The 17974-nt window shown below is 38.8% G+C and overlaps 1 protein-coding gene across 3 annotated transcripts in view; it reads left to right on the forward strand.

The window, feature by feature from the left end:
* The window catches only part of MYLK (myosin light chain kinase), a 392661-nt gene that overhangs the window by 172038 nt on the left and 202649 nt on the right, over positions 1-17974 (forward strand). The gene's annotated exons all lie outside the window — the stretch shown is intronic.

A 17974-nucleotide genomic window follows, 5' to 3' on the forward strand; every position in this document is an offset into this window, starting at 1 on the left:
TCCTACCTCAGTGTGGGAATCCTCTGAACAAGCTGCTTCAATTGCTACTTCTTTTTTAAAGGGCAGCGCCTAGGCTGATGCTAGCAGCAGAGCGTGGAACTCGAACGAGCCTCAGTAGCCGGATTTCCCCACCCAGCAAATGCCAGAGGCATACGTTTTTGATAAGAAATGTCATTGTTTGCCGAATCATTTTTAATGAACACCAGCTCCATGCACACAATTCTTCCTCACGCTCTTGTTTTTTTCCCAAGCAGAGACCTTATTCTCACAGTGCACCGAGAAAAAAACAAAACACTTTAGGGAGTAAGTGTGTGCACAATGCCATTTCTCACCCTTCCCCATAATGCAGTTTATCCAAGTTTCAGATTTTATCTGACATAGTTAACTGAGCCATAGTTTACCTAATTATTGCTTAAATGCTGGGTTTGCATGACAGCACCAACTAACCACATCTGCTGGGTTCACGCAATAGCCTAACCTCCCTCACACATATACAAAACCCAGAACTAGTATAATAAGTGTGGTTTAACAATGAGTCAGCAACACCTAAGGCAAGGTGTCTGCATCAAAGTAGACATCCGTTCATGGACACTTTTTATGCAGTGCTTAGAATTGATGCACCATGTATTATTGTTAAAAAAGTTTTTTTCCTCAGTGAGTCATGCAGAAAAGGGCAGAGAAACATCATAATACAGTCTTCATAACCTGGTGCTCCCAGATGTATGAACCAGATTGAATCAGTATAATTCATGTCAGTCTTCCTCAAACTGAGCAACTTCCAGATATATGAACTTCTGCTCCCAGAATTCCCTGAGCTGCATGGCAATTACTAAGAATTTTGAGGACTGAAATCCAAAGATTTGAAAAAGATTGACCTATGGTTGTGCTGTCTGGGGGAATAAAAGGAGTTGAAGTCTGGTGAATTTGAGGATATCAAGTTTAGGAAGGCTTCCTTAAGACATATAAAAAAAAATACTGCCAGATGTGTAAGTCCCATACAAAAACAGTCCAAGATATTTTTCAACCTTGCATAAAAGAAAATATGCTGCCTTTCCATTTAGCTTGAATCTTACAACCATTGGATTGGCTGTTGCATCTTGTTTTAGTAGAGCAAAAGATAGGGCCTTCGTTATAGTGATGTACCGACTGTGGCGCTCTCCAGCTATTGATGTTGGCCTGACATCTTTTTAACATTTAGCTAGGATATTAACACTTTCTATTCCATGTGGCTTAGAAATGACTACAGTATAAATAGCTCTATTGTTTCTGTATTTTAAAAGTCTCTTTTGTTTCACTGTGTGTAATCTTTTACTTTTTAAAAATGGTTTAAAAGCTTTAACTGTAGTTAGCCTTTGGGACCATTAGATTTATAAGCAAATACATATAGTTTTATTCTGAACAGACAGAAGTGGTCAGGGGGTTGCTGCTTTGTCTAATATTGTTGCCACACTCCAACCAATGATAAAGCTGGTTTTGTCCCACCTTGACAAATCAGTCCCTGGTTTGCAACATTTGATTCAGGCATTTAAATGGAAATCTGGGAGTGATCAGACAGTAGTTTACTTGCTCAGCAGCTCTTCCAGCTTGCCATTTGTGGCTTCTTAAAAGATTGCATTCTTCTGCAGCAGTGCTGTAAGATACAGCTGAGGCAGTGGTTCTGATAAGATAGCCTTCTTCTGATCCCTTCGCACCAAAATGTAAAGCACAGTGGTTTCAGAGGGTCTCTAGATTCTTTCGTCATATTATTTAATTAAACTGGGTGAAATCCTAAACATACTGGCTGTTATTTACTTTAATCATGATTTAATCCAGGGTGGCCAAAGCCTCCAAACTGGTAAGTGGCTGAAAAAAGGCCATCTGATCACCAGAAGGGGTGTATGTTTTAAAATTCATTATGCTTGCAGTTGTAGTAAAAACTCAATTTAATGGACCATTTGGGGGGAAGGGGTACCCATTAAATACAAATTTACATAATGGGTGTAATTTGTGCCAATTTGTATAAAATAGATGTGAATTAATTTATGTAATTACATAAATGATGTAGATGATGTAAATTGATGCAAATTATGTCAATTTCTTCATAGTCTGGACTGCTTCAGAAACACCAGCTTTGTTATTTGGGGATGAAGCATGAATTAAATTTTGTCTGTTGCATCCTATGTCTACCAAATGGGTGTCTAAAATCAAAGTTGTATTAAGTTTATAGTCTGTGTACAGGTGATTTGGGATGCACAAACAGCACAGTTCTGAGTGTGCATAGATCCTATTCCCAAGTCACACTTTAATTGGGTTAGCATGGGAAGTAATATGTTGGGGAAACATGAAAAGGAGATTAAATTAAATCCAAACAGACCCAGTCACGCAGAAAGTTTAGCTAACTTCATCCAATGAATCATGTTGTAGGAAAACCTAAACCCAGTCAACAGGCTTGTTTTGTCTATCTAGTCCTCTGAGAAAAGATGCTTAAAGAATGAAGACTGTAATAGAGAACCTCTCTATTAACAGAATTAATTTCCAGGGTTCAGATGCACAGAACACATCTCTCAAGCATTAATAGGCTGCAACAGTTAACTCATGCCTACTACAGCTGGTCAGGTCAGTGTGGAAGTAGCTAGTGATGTCATGAAGCCTTATAGATCTCTTCTGGTGAAATGGCTTGTGTGATATAAAGTACTTCCTGCAGAAGCTAGGTGGGAACTTTGGGTTTCTAAAATTGTGATTTTTGCTGCAGTTAGTGTGATTCTGTGCTGCTCAAGCTATTGATAAGGAGATTGTATTGAGGTATGGCTGCCTGACAAGCAAATTGTAGGTCATAACCAAATAGATTTAAAAAAGCACTTAACTGAAAATGCCTTAAGTGTATTTTGGTTACCCCAGTGCATTACCCCAGCAAATGCAAGTGTCAGTGTAAAGTTTTTTGGATGTTGAGACACTGTATTTGGGATATATGGTGTGGTTGTGGAGTTGGGTCTGCTTTATTTATTCTGTTTTCATCTAATATTATTGTGAGCCACCTAGGATTATCATGTATAAGAGAGGCAGCCATATAAGTTTCTAAATGAATAAATGCAATTAAGCTGGAATAGTAAGAGGTATGAAACGGGCTTGTTTTTCTTAACAAGAAATTCTGCCTATATTTTGTATTTAGTTTCCGTAAGAACTGGCAGCTTGCAAATAAACATGAAAGCTAAGCATTAAGGAAAATGGTTTGACACATTCTAGTCCCCATAGTTAACCTTCTTATGGCTATGGCCTGGATACTTTCAAATTAATGTACAGTGTTAATTCACAATTATATTAATTCCAACCTTACTCTTTTTAAAAAGCATATTCAATTTACAAATTGTGCAGAAGTTTGGGTAGATTGGAGTAAGATGTGCTGTTGTGATGCTGTCCTCCAAATCATGGTTTTAGAATATTCTTGAAAAGAATTACAGTCAAGATTCTGTATTTTTATATCTCTGGAAGGTGCTCTTTTAAAGTCTCTTCTGTGCCAAATTTGTTCCTCCTCCTCATATCTTGGCATGTTTTGGTATACTTTGGGACTGAAAAAGAACTATAGGTTTCTAGAATTACAGAATTGTGTGTGTGTGTGTACAGAGCAACACACACACACCCCAATACTTCCTAGGTATACAAAAGCAATGCAATTATTTAAAAAATACTCATTCAATTTTTTAAACCACCCAATATTTGAAGCTCTCTGAGCAGCTTGCAATAAAAAAACACTAAAAATATTTGAATAAAGACATATCCAATAAAATGCAAAACAAAACACTGTGTACACTTCGTAGCTGCAAGGTGGTCATTTGAAAACTAAAACAATATGAATTAAAATGCAATTAAAAAGCCTGGGAAAAATATAATATAAACTATACTTAAAGCCAGGGAAAGTGGCAATGAAGATGTTGGTTGAGGCTGTTCCACAATGAAAATACAGTTGAGAAGATGTTTTTCTCCATCCTTCCCTTAGGCATAGGGGGTGTCCAGAGGAAAGTTATTGTGCAGTGTTTGCAAGAGTGTTTGGATTTCTTTAATTCTAGATTAATCAGTAAGATCAGTGTGAAGGATCAAAGGATATTGTCTATTGGTTTCTACAGGAAAAATGGGAGTCAGAACTTTTAATGCTCAAATCAAGCTTGGCTGGATTTTTCCTTTTTTAAAGGGTCATTTATATCTATTGAGACTTGATTAGAAGAAAGCTAAATTTGTTATTAATCTGCATTCCACTGTGAAATGTTTATTATGGAACAGGGACATCTAGGATATTGAGAATTGTGTGGAAGATAGATTAAAATAGCTATTGATTTATTGAATCCCTCTGGTGGGAGGAGATGGGCAGTGACAAATTTGATAAATAAATATTGATGAAATTTTTAACATTATTTACCTTATAAGTAGAAATAAAAAACCTGAATTTGGATTTTTTTTGAAGTAAAACGCTGAGTTTTGAAAATTGAAATACTGTTAGTAGTTTCTGGTAACAGTTCATATCATATATCAGCATTTGCAAATACAATTCCATACAGATTTGTTGTTATATCAGACATAAAGAGTTGGAATCACAGAGTTAGAAGGTACCTTAGAGGATCCACTAGAGCAGTGTTTTTCTTTTTCTCTCTCTTTTTTATTGAAGTTTACAAATACAAAGAGAAAAAACTAATACAAACTAAGAAAAATAAAAAATAAAAAGTGCAGAGAAGAGAAAAAGAAATCGAGAAAAAAGAAATATAAAGAAATGACCTCCCTCTGTCAAGACAAGTACAAACAACTTCAGTAACTTATCACCTTCTCTGATATCTGTAGAGCAGTATTTTTCAACCGTGGCAACTTTAAGATGCGTGGACTTCAACTCCCAGAATTTTCCAGACAGCATACTGGCTGGGGAATTCTGGGAGTTGAAGCCCATGCCTCTGAAAATTATCAAGTTTGAAAAACACTGCACTAGAGCATCTCTGACAGATAACCATCCATGAAAAAGAACTCATAACTTCATGATGCAGCCTGTGCCTTTGCCTGACAGCTTGTATAATCAGGAAGTTCCTCCTGGTGTCTAGCCTGAGCCTATGCTTATTTTAACCCACTGGCTTTGGTTCTGTCCTCTGGGGCAATAGAAGATAAGTCCACTCCTCCTTCTGCATGACAACCCTTCAGATATTAAAGATTGCTATCATATCTCCCCTCAGTTGTTTCTATTGTAGATTAAACATATCCAGTTCCTTTTACCATTACTTCGTAGGGGTTAGCTTCCAGATTTTTCTGAACTTGGTCCAAGTTGTTACTGTCATTTTTGAATTTGAGTCTACAGAACAGTACTCCAAATGTGGTCTTAACTAAGGCAGAAATAAAGTGGAGCAATTAATTTCTGTGATCTGGACTTTGTGTTGTTTATTCATTCAGTCGCTTCCGACTCTTCGTGACTTCATGGACCAGTCCATGCCAGAGCTTCCTGTCAGTCGTCAACACCCCCAGCTCCCCCAGGGACGAGTCCATCACCTCTAGAATATCATCCATCCACCTTGCCCTTGGTCGGCCCCTCTTCCTTTTGCCCTCCACTCTCCCTAGCATCAGCATCTTCTCCAGGGTGTCCTGTCTTCTCATTATGTGGCCAAAGTATTTCAGTTTTGCCTTTAATATCTGGACTTTATGCTCCTGTTAATGCAGCCCTGGTAACATTTGCCTTTAAAGCAGCTGCATCACACTGCTGGCTCATGTCTAACTTGTGGTCAACAAGATCACCCAGATTCTTTCCACACATGATACAGCCAAGCCAAGTCTCCCTCTTCCTTTCAGATTTCCTTTGCTGATGCAGAACTTTGCGTATCTCCCTATTCATTTCAGCGCACTGCTCTAGTCTGCCTTATAAAATCTTCTCTCTCTCTTCATGTCAGACTTTCAAGGTATCCCAGACTAGGAAACCAAAGTCATGTTGGCCAATGCTACTTTAATTGTAAAGTTGCAGTGACAGAATCTTGTAAGTCTGAATGTACCCCTCCTCCTTTATTTTCTTGAGAACTGTGAAGGGTCTTGTCTGAGATGCTTTCTCAGGTTACAGTTCTGTCCCAGACTCAGGTTTCTTTTTTTTTTTAATTTTAATTAAATTTTCAAGATATAATTAAGATGCATAATGCAGAATATAAGACTGATAGAATACAAGTCTAAGAAAGAAACAGGAAAAACTAAAATGGTGCAGTAATAAAAAAAGCATATCAGACCAGTGGCTTCTGACCTTTTCCAGCACAGGTATAAAAGTACATAAAAGTTAATCTCTTACTATTAATTAAACATTTAGTAACACTGTATCTCTAAAATCAAACCATTCTGTCATCAAAACCTAAAATCAAGACTTCATTCTTTTGTGTTACAAGCAAATAGTCCAAGAGTGGCTTCCAGATAGAAACGAATCCAGTTACAGTGTTTTCTCTTATCAATGCTGTCAGCTTAGCCATTTGCACCAATTCCATCAACTTAATCATCCAGTCCTCCATTGAGGGAATTTGTGCATCCTTCCATCTTTGAGCATATAAAAGTCTTGCTGCTGTTATCATATATAAGAACAGAGTTCCATGTTGCTTTTCAAGCTGTTGGTCCATCAAACCCAAGAGCAACAGCTCCGGTTTCAGCTGTAAGTCCACTTTAATAATCTTTCGAATAATAATACATATTTGATTCCAAAATGTCTTGGCTTTTCCCAAGTCCACCATAGATAATAGAAAGTTCCTTCCCCCTGTAAACATTTCCAACAAACATTTGATACCCCATTATACATTTTAGACAGCTTATCAGGAGTTAAATACCAACGGTACATCATTTTATAAAAATTCTCTTTCAAATTATAATTCAAAGTAAATTTCATACCTTTGTTCCACATATTCTCCCATTGTTCTATCATAATATTGGACCCAAAATTCTTAGCTTATTTAATCATACAATCTTTAACATATTCATCTTCTAAGTTCAATTGCAATATTTTATACATTTTCTTAATAAGATGCTCATCGTTTGTACAAAGTTCCATTTCAAATTGTGTTTTTTCGTGAACAAAATTAGGTACTTTCTTATCCAAATTAAACAGTTCTGACAATTGTGCATAATTAAACCAGTGACAAGTATAACCTTCTAATTCTAGTTGTTCCCTTGTTTTAAGTTTTGGTATCCCTGCTTCAAAGTTCAGCAAATCTTCATATCTCAACCAGCTTGGTTTACCTGTCATCTCTCTTCTGAACAAAGCTTCTTGAGGTAACAACCAAATTGGGAGACAATATTGGTTTATATTTATTCCAGACCCTCAGTATGGCACACCTAACAAAATGATTTTTAAAACCTTTATTATCTTTAACTTTATCATACCACAAGGAGACGTACCATCCGAATCGAAGGTCATGACAACGGTCAGATAAAGAAACCTGAGTGTCAGACTTGCTAAGCATCCCCTACACTCTAAGGACTGCCCCTCAATTTACCATTAAATCCGATTCATACATGTTAAGTAGTAATCTCTTTAATGATAATGAAATGTGCAGTACAGAGAAAAAGTTGCAAATAGAAATTCCTGTGCTTTCCCCAAGTTAAAACAGTCCAATGACTTCCACCCCTTCCCCCTGCTTTGGTATGCAACCCACCTTTTCATGGCAGTCCATTCAGTTCTGTGCAGATGTCTTTGCCGGTTGACCTTGGCTGCTAGAGATAGTCCAAACAAGATGCTTTCACACTCCTGGCTTGTCCCCCCTCCCATTTCTACTGACTCGCAAGTTCCAACCCGGGTTGACTCCATTCATGCAGGCGAGTCAGATCAGATGTTCTGGGAACATTTGATCTGGGAGCTTGACACACGCCCTCATCCAAGTCATTGATGGAAATGTTGAACAGCACAGGATCCAAATTGAAGTAGACTTTTTGGGTGTGGTAATTTAGCCATTTATGAAACCATAAAACAGTAGCAGCATCTAGCCCTACTTTATACATGTTTGACTAGAGAGCTTGAAACATCATTTGAAATATCTGCAGTATCTAAAGATAACCATATATGTAACCTGATTTCTGGTTAGATTATTTTGTATCAACTAAATGTGTTTGAGATTATACCAGTGTTGCTAGTATATGCATTTGGCTTCTCTGTGTCTCTTCTTAAAATGCTTTCTCATCTAAAGTGGAGCCTTATGTTTATTTTTCTTGAATATTTTTAACCTAACGGCTCATTGAATAGCTCATTTTGTGTTTGAGGAGTGAGGTGAAAATATGTATGTTTGGAATCATTAGGCCAGATTCCACACTACATTTATCTCTCTTAATCCAACTTTTAAAGGGTTTGTGAGAAATGTGTTGATAATTAAGAGCCAAAGTACAATATGTGTTTAAAAGGGCCAATTTAATTTTTTTAAGAATTGAGGAACCCCAGTCCAGAATATGCAGTTAAAGTAGATAATTTCCTACTAAAAATCACCCTCCTTCCATGGCTGATTAAAATAGGGAAGATGCTGCTTGCTGGTGCGAGGAGGCTCATCTGGAAAGACAAATTCATAATTGGCACTGTAGGTCTGGAGGACAAGGCGGTTTCTTATGACTCTTCTAAAGAAATCCCACCAGTTTAAGCCATTGTTTGAAAAGCATCAATAATTTGTAATTCTGCCCCAGATCTTTTTTCTCTTTAAGAGCGAAAGAGAGAGTTGAAGGAACGTTGGGAGTGAGATTACTGCTTTGCTTTTGGAAATTGGTTTTGCACTGTTTTGCATAGTCTCCAGCACCTGTGAACAGCAGAAATAAGGGGACCAAAAAAAGAGGGGGTATGTACTATATGATGGGAAGTAATACTTCAAATGACTTCGAACTTTTGAAGCAATGTAGAATATTCAGGTTTCAGTTTTTTTAAAAAAAAATTGCCCTCTAATATAATTTGGAAGTCTTAAAAAATGTAGGAGAATTGGATAAGAGGTGGAGGTGGTCATAGTAGAATTTGATTAGGGAAAAATAATGATTAGGTCTGTGGGTGCATAAGACAACATTTTCAAAATAAATGAGTAATTTGGCATAATTCAGCTAATTAATGGGTCCTCAGAGTAACATTGGAGAGGTAAGACCTCACAATTTCCCCTATCTCGTTACTATTTGTTAATTCTGGCTAATTATTGACACTCTCAGGTAATTCATTCTAGCAGCTCTGCTTTGTAGGGAAAGACAAATGTTTTCATGGTCTTCCAGTTATAAATAATGATGCTCAGCACTTTACCAAAATGTCTGAAGGTTTTTCTGTTTCCCTAGGAGTGACTTATTTTGTGGCACCAGAGGCACAATCTTAGTAGAAGGTAGTTTAGATCAGAACATGGGATTTGCTGGCTGGTCATTCAGGGTCTGATCTGGATTTTTTTAATCAGTGATTTCAAAACTGTGAGATAGCAGCATGTGAAGATATGAACAAAGTTGTTCATTATCAGGGTAGCCCTTACCTCAAGTAAGACACGGACTTACTTAGAGGGTCTAAGGATTTCCAAGTTTATTGAGGTAGAATGCATATGGAGAAAAAAGACGGGAATGGGGGTGTGGTGGCAGGGTGCCCCGTTTATACTTTAGTGGCGGACCTTGCTCTCCTCCACCCCCCATTGTCCCAAAGCCAGTCCGGATGGTGCTTAGCGCCGGTATTGCTCTCTGATGGGCTTTCCGGGCTATCTCTGATGTCTTCTCTTTGTTTCCTTGCCTCCGTCCGGTGCAGGTGCGTCCCCTGGGGTAATGGGTGGGAGTTCCCCCGATCCGTTGATGGTTTCGATGTCCTGTTTGAGTTGCTCTTCTATTATGCGTTGATGGGTTTTGGATTATGTGTGCTTAAGGGATTATGTGTGCGGTTGATGGGACAATGGTTATCCCTTCCTCTTTCCTGATGTGCATGTTCCCCGTTGTGATGCACTTATGCCTCGCAACGGGGAACATGACATTCATTTACTGATCGTCAGCACTGTCAGTAACAGAATCCAGGTCAAGGATCTTCCCTTTGCAATCAGCAGCCTATCTTAATCAAGTATTTTATATCACACTTTGCATAATTCTGTTTTTTTTTTAATAGCCTGTTTATATAGCACCACAAATATCTGTGTCACTGCACAACTTGTGTTGGAGAGATTAAAAGCTTATTATATAGAAAAGAACGTAGGAAACAACAAATAAACAAGGATTTAGATATTATTTAGATAATATGAATATAGCTATAGCTATAAGAAGTTTTTAGAATCATAGAATTGGAAGGCCCCATTCAGTATTCAGTCTAGCGCCTTGCTAAGTACAGGAATCCAAATTATTAGTAATTTTTTGCCTTTTATTATTGGACGTTTTAAAGAAGATATATAAACAGACATAAAAAAGAAGCAAGAAAAAAAATAAAGGAATAAAATACAAATGAATAAACAAGGGATTTAAAATGTCATAGAGATTACATTTCCCCAGTATATCATTAATTATGAATAACTGAATATGTTGTAATGCTTCAAAAATCTAAAAATCGCTATTAAGCTCTAATCTAAACATGGCTATCAAAAACCATGGTCAACACAATATAAATCACCAACTAAGATTATGTGTTGCAATAAATTGAGCCCATATTACTAAGGGACTGTTCTAATTTAGATACCCTGTAAAACTGAAATATGGACTCTGCATAGAGAAACCCAAATTTTGGATTTGGTACAAATCCATGAATTAAGTTGTAGTTGAGGAATAGATTCCAGTTTAAATTGAATTCTACATCAGATTTACTTTTGGATACAAAATAGGAATCTAAGTTAAAGCAGCAGAGGCAGCAGACATCCAATAAAAGGGAGCCTACCACTTCGATGGGTAATTGATTTATCTTGCTTTGAGAGAAATTTTTCTCATTTAAAGACAAAGTAGACTCTAGGAACTGACTGTGATTACCCCTTCCTTCCTTCCTTCCTTCCTTCCTTCCTTCCTTCCTTCCTTCCTTCCTTCCTTCCTTCCTTCCTTCCTTCCTTCCTTCCTCTCTCTTTCTTGAAGCTGTCTGCAGCCCTTCAAACTCTGGTGACAGCTTGATTAACATGCTGGAGAAGGTGTCAGTGCCCATCTGTTATAGTGGAGTTATAATATCTAAGACTACTTGGCAGACAAATTGTCTGTGGAATATAGATATGGTGAAGGGTTAATAAAGTGGCTTATTAAAAGGCAGCTCCAGAAAACCAATACCAAGTGTTGTGGTTACCGTGTGAAAAACCAGTAGCTTTGCAGTAACTTTTAACTTCTATAGATGACTAGCATATACAGGTAGTCCTTGATTTACAACCACAATTGGGAATGGAAGTTCTGTCACTAATCGATGCAGTCGTAAAGCACAACATCATACGACCGCATCACTTAGCAGCTGCAATCCCGGCACTCTGCATTGCTGTTGTTGAGTGAATTCCACCAGTCGTTAGCCGAGGACCCACCCCAATCCAAGCCATTCTGGGCTTGGTTCTTCCCAGTCCCAAGCCTTGGTAAGGTAAGGAACTGCCTCCAACTACTTCCACCTGCCTATCTCCCCACCATCTCTGCCCTTTTGGCCATCCTACACCCTGCCTTGTGGGGCAGCAAGCAGCCTTGAAACAGTGTGGCTCTGGGACTGCCTGCCCTGCTGCGGCTCAGGGGCTTCTTGGGGCGCTGTGGCTCTGGGGCTGCAAGAAACTGCAGCCGCCCCGGAAGCCTCAACCAGTCCAGCCTGACCCAGCAGCGTGGTGTGAAGCTGTCGCGTCCCAGGAAACCCCAGCAGTATGGCACAAAGCTGCCACATCCTAGATAGCCCCAGCAACGCAGTGCAAGGCCCCAACCTCCCAGGAAGCCCCAGCTGCCCCAGCCCAGCCATACTTGCTGACCTGCACTCCACCCCAGCTGTTTGCCATCTTCTTGCTCCTGCTGCTGATGAGGCGTGCCCGCTCTGGCCCTTCATGAGGCAGCTGCTGGCCACGTGAGGCCATCTTCCCCAGGTCTTGCAAGGAAACTGCCATGCATGACCTTGGGAAGAAAGCCTTGTGCAGCCAGCAGCTGCCTCGTGAAGGGCCAGAGCAGGCATGCTTGGTCAGCAGTGGGAGCAAGAAGATAGCAAAGGACAGCTAGGGTGTCAGGGGGCGTGGAGTGCAGAGGGCCAAAAGGGCATGGTGTCCTGTTCAGACTATGCACCAGACTGGTCCTTAATAAAAATTCTTTATTAAATAACTATTTACAATCAATAAGTCCTTGAAATACAAAGACTAGATGCACCAAGATTAACTGGCACAGCAAGGTAGCAAAGAGGATTTTCCACTCGAGGCAAGACTGGATTCAATTGGAATACAAGAGTTGGAGACAGCAGTTCTTGAACTGGAACAATACTGGAACAGTATGGACACTAGGTGACTGGCTCACTGGACCTGGAAGCAGGACTACGAGCAGTAGACAGGGATGCACTGAAGACTTGGAGCAGGACTTGAACTCAGAGCAAGGATAGACTCGACTGAGGTCTCTGGACTAGGTTGGGTATTATGGCATGAAGGCTGGAAAACAAGGCTTAGAACTTGAGCTAGGCTGGACTTGGCTGGAAGCCCCAGACTAGACTGGAATCTCTGGACAGGAGACTTGGAGCAAGGCTTGGACTTGCAACTAGGCTGGATCCGGCTGGAAGCACTGGACTAGGCTGGATTCTCTGGACGGGAGAATTGGAGCAAGACTTGGAACTTGGAACTCGGCTGGGCTTGGCTAAAAGCGCTGTGTGTGCCGTGAACGGAGATCCTGAACAAGATAGGTGAAAATCCCCGAAACTCGCTGGGGTCTGCAAGGCGCAGTGACAATGAGCTGCAATCAAGCAATGGCATGGAAGACACTCAACTTGGCCGTGTTGCTGAGGAAAATGCGGGCTTTCGAGGCTCGAGGCAAGGCGCAGATTACTGGGCTCTGTTGATGCTGATTCCTCGCATGCAGCAGGCACAAAATCCCCTTCTTCAAGCTGGAAGTCAAGGGTTGGTTCCTCCTTGACTACAGACACCACTTCTGATGCTGGTAAGGATTCTCCTTCCAAAGCTGCTGGCTTAGAGAATTGGGTGTCTCCAGCAGCTTGCTCTCAGCACAGCTGCCTTTTATCTTGCTCTTTGGTGTGCTTGGAGTCTCCTGTAGCCAATCGGACTGCCTTCTCCTTTGCGTGCTTTTCAGCCCGTCTCTGGTGCGCACTGATTGGTGTATTCAGTTCCTCCTCTAGATCTCGCCCAATCAGTGTTGTCGCTTCTTCCCGCTCTGCTGAGTCATGATGGAGTTTCGTTTCTCCAATTCCAGCCTCTTAAGTTTCCAATTCCTCCTCTGACTCAGAAAGTGAAACTAATTCTGAGTTAGAGGCAAGCTTGTTTCTGACACATGGATGGGGGGAGATAGGTGGGTAGGAGGAGTTGAAGTGCCCCCATGGTCGTTTGGGCAGGCTGCCAGGTGCCCAAATTGTGATCACATGACCATGGGGGTGCTACTTGACCATGGGGGTGGCTGTAACTTCGGGGACAGGTTGTAAGTCCCTTTGTTCAGTGCCGCCATAACTTTGAATAGCCACTGAACAAATGGTCGTAAGTTGAGGACTACCTCTATTGGAAACCCTTGTTGCATGAGTTCATAACGCCAATGAAAGCTGCCTTAATTCTTAGAAATCAAGATGTAATGCCTTTTTATTTTTCAGCAAGCTTAGTGAATATTTAGCTTCATACAATAGGGTATGTGCTTGTGGAGTGCAGAGAAGCCAACTCTTCTGAGTTTTTTTTTAACAGCAAGAATCAAAAATGATTATGGGGTTGGTTTCTTTCTTTTTTAAGACTGAAGTTGCCAGGTTTATGATGAAAATGTGAAAAATCTCAGTTTTCGTATAAGTATATAGGAAAGGTTTCTAGTGTTTTTATTTAAGAAAAAAAGAAAAGCATGTGAAACTTGAGTGCCTGTGGGTTGAAATGGGGGGATACACTATGTTGAAAATGGAATGAACACCAGGCATGTGGTATAGGGAGGCAATGAATGTTACACAGAATCCACTTCTCTAACGTGCATAGAAATGTAGTAATGGCTAGTCACTTATTTAGTAAAGCTTATTCTAAGCTTACTTTGAAATACATGTTTGCTTCCATTCTCATTACTCTTTGGAGAACATTAATAAAAATCAACATTTCATTTTGTAATGACTAACAAAAGCCCACTTTATATCAATGGGCTGCCTTACTGTCTCTAAATGTAAAAAGATACTGGGTCAACCCCGCAAAACAAGACATGGGGCTTAATAATACTGCATGATCAAACCAAAACCCTACTAAATTTATTCTAGCTTCCTCTTAAGTAAGGAGGATTTCATCATTGGTTTATATAATTGTATAAGTATCCCATGTTTTCTCTTGATTGCCTTAATGGTTCCTAAGGCTTTAGAATGTATTGCTATATGATACAATTTTAGAATTCTCTCTTGCAAATAAGAGAGCTGGACATTAGAACTGCCATGCTTTTCCCCCCTGCAGGGCTGCTGTATTTCAAAAATCTCTGTGATTTTGAAACACAAAAATTCAAAAGGTGCTTTTTTCATGATCAGGGTGCAGAGATGCAACAAAAACCTCCTGCTGAAATTCACTTATTTTTAAAAGCAGCAGTTTTGGAGTAGGGGCAATCATTTTTTAAAAAATCAGATGGTTTGTTAGCACTTTAGCTGAAATCTAGTGGAATTCGCACAATCTAATTTGCATATCAAGTGTACATGATAGTTATATGCTGACCATACCTATTGTAAAATACAAATTACAACACCAAATATTCAAGAACAATTAGAAATAAAATTATGATTTTTGCTTTTAGACAGGTAGCCTCTTCTGGGATTTTTAAATTTATTGAATCTTCCTCCTGGCAAACCTAATAATTCTGTTGTGTTCCAAGGAGTTGGACTAATACCCTTTACTCAATGTACTTAATTATAGGCATGCCAGGTAACAACGGCTTCAGTAGAATTTGCAACTTACTAGAAGTAATTCCACCAATTTTTTGTTATTTTAATCTTCTGACAAAGATACGTTTTATTTGGTATAACTGGAAAATAATGGCTTAATGAATTAAATATATAATTTATTGTTGCAAACAATGTATTAAAGGACATAAGAAACCTGCTTATATTTATGGAAATATAGAATAGCTGTTAGATTAATACAGTGAAACAATAAACCAACCCCAAATGTAAGATTACATCATTCTAGTGATATTAATGGTAATAGTTCTGTAATTAGTTATGACCAGCATAAACTTACTTTCTAGTGTAAGGAACAGTGATTTCCACAAAAGTTAGAAACCTGTATTTGAAGAATTGAGTTAAATTAATGAGTCAGTCAATTAAGTCATTTTGTCTTGCTCATTTTCAGATAGGTCATAATGTTGCACTAGCAGCAGAATCTTAGCTCTTTCAACAAGCTGATAAACATGCCTATCTTCTGTGTCACCTGCAAAGAATAAAGTCTCTCTTGTCCTTAAGCACTGTAAAGTTGCTTTGCATTATTATCTATGATTAGCTCCTTGCCTCAGGTACTTAATTCCTCTGTTCTCAGGTCACTTACCTGTCCTTCAGGGGTTTTTTTCCCTTCTTAGCCCATTTCGTGCTACTATACATACTTTATTCTGCTCCTCTGCCTCTGACTTCTCCATATATCAGGACCTGTTCCTAGTCCTTCTCCTGGTCCTCCCTGAAGTTCAATACCAACCAGAGTGATAGTTTTTCCTTCCCTTCTACAAATTGTACTGTAAATTGTTTTGCTCCCTGGGTAAGTGAACATTCCATGCCAACATATCAGCACAACCAGATAGTGTTTCACATTTTACCATCACAAGCGTTGAATTTATATTGGGCAAGGAAGCTTTTGACTGAATTAGAGGAAGAAAACAAACATATCAGCTAGAGGTTTTTAAACAGTGTAGACACATAGCTATGAGATATTTGTTTCCAGCCATTTGGAAAATAGGAACTGAAAAGCCAGCTGTTGAAGAATGACTGTTTAAATTCAGAATACTGCCAGTTTTTGATTGTGAAATAGGAATTAAAGTGCTAAAGATCTTGAGTTAAGACCTGAAAAGACAAGGAACACATTTTGCGTGCATGTGTGTCACAACTGTAGGACTAATGGTGGGAAAATGCCTTTTGAATACTTAGGGGAGAAGAGAGAGAATCTGAACAGAATCTTAGATTAGGTAAGGTTCAGTGGATAGCTTTGTTGAAAATTCAAGAAGATTTAAATAGAGAAGTGTTGATAAAAGTGCAGGGCATCAGTGATTTGCTTCCATAGCAACATTGTTCAAACAGAGGCTTAGCAGAGCATTCAATATATCCTCTATAACAACCTCCAATTTTAAACTGTATGTGTGTGTGTGAATGGAAGGCTGGGTTTATTCTTGTTTGCTTGTTAGGTCTCTTCAACTGGATATATGTAAGTGATGTGGAATAGGTGATGGGTAAATAGTTCACCTTGACAGTCATACTTTTCAGAAAACCAGTGCAAGTTAGTTTGAATATTTCTATTTGTGCATTATTTTATAAGCCTTACATGCATTTCTGTTGTATAGAGGCTGAGAAATATACAGTCTGTGAATCTGGATGAGATTGATTGAGTTTTTCATGCATATCCCTCGCTTACTTCTTGGGATCAATGCAGACATTCAACAATCATCCCACCTTTCATGTAAGATGCAGTATAGTTAGTTCTTTTAGCCTTTCCAGTTTTATCCAGTTTTCCATTTAATGGATGGAATGCAATGCTGCTATTCCTCTTGTTCAATAAGTTTTGATTAAGCTGATCCCTCTGCTAAGGTGAGAGGACAAAAAGGATTTATCTTGGTCTCCCTTTGACTCTTTGCCCCCACGCTACTGTTCCAGAGATTTAAAGGGACCATGATTTTCATGGGGTGTAACACATTGTACTGGGAAGGTGGCATAAAGAAACCTTCTATTTGATCATATGCTATTCTACATATGGAACAGCACCGTTGGATTCTATTCAATAACTGAGAAATAGTCTAGATCAGCATTTCTTAAAGTGTGGCCTGAGGACCCTTGGGGTCCCCCAAGACCCTCTCCACAGTCTACGAAATCAAAATTATTTGCCAGATATTAAAAATATTTGCAAAAAATTAAATCAATGTCACTCTTCTCATTTTTAAAAATTTGTTTAAAAATATAAGTTTTTTTATGAAAACTATTTTAGTTATGTTAATATCTAATGGGTTTAATATTGTTATTTTTACATGATTCAGTAAATAATTATTTTATAAATGCATCAGTTTTAATTTTTAATACAGTAAATATAACCCATATAAATGAAAGTTCTTTTGGGGTCCTCCAAAATTTTTAAAAGTAGGAAGGGGTCCTGAGAGCAAGAAGTTTAAGAAACACTAGTTTAGATGCATGTTTTAATTGAAATAGGCGTGTTTTAGTGTGATTTGTGAACCAGCTTAGGGGGTGATGTGAAGTCCAGAAGCATTCTTATAAATAAATGATGCTCAGAATGGATTTTTTATTTGCAACAGGTTTACTCTTTAAAATTAGAAATCAAATGGGTCAGGGAGCTGAGCACGTACCAAGGGAAATGTGCAGAGTACTAAATTGCACTGCCTTTCTTTTGAAGAGAAGATGAACAGACTGGGATGGAAAATTATGACTCAGATTATAATCAAAATTACAATTTACTGTAGATTCTTGCCTGGGGTGGTGGATCATTTTATCTCCTTCACACATGAGAGGGAAGCAGCAGCTGGGTTCACCCTTGATGCCGACCCATAAACCAGGTTTTACACAGCACAATGTTTGTGTTCATATATTACATTAAATCAGAAATGAACAAACCACTGTGGCATAGCACAATGTGTGATTCTAGCAATAAAAGCTTCTGTTTTGCTTTTGTCTAAATCTCAGTTTCTGTTAAATTAACTTTGTAATTTAGATTGATTCCAATTCTAGTCAATTTAAAAAAAACCTAGA

Source organism: Candoia aspera, chromosome 1, assembly GCF_035149785.1.
Source record: "Candoia aspera isolate rCanAsp1 chromosome 1, rCanAsp1.hap2, whole genome shotgun sequence".
NCBI classification, from domain to species: domain Eukaryota; kingdom Metazoa; phylum Chordata; class Lepidosauria; order Squamata; family Boidae; genus Candoia; species Candoia aspera.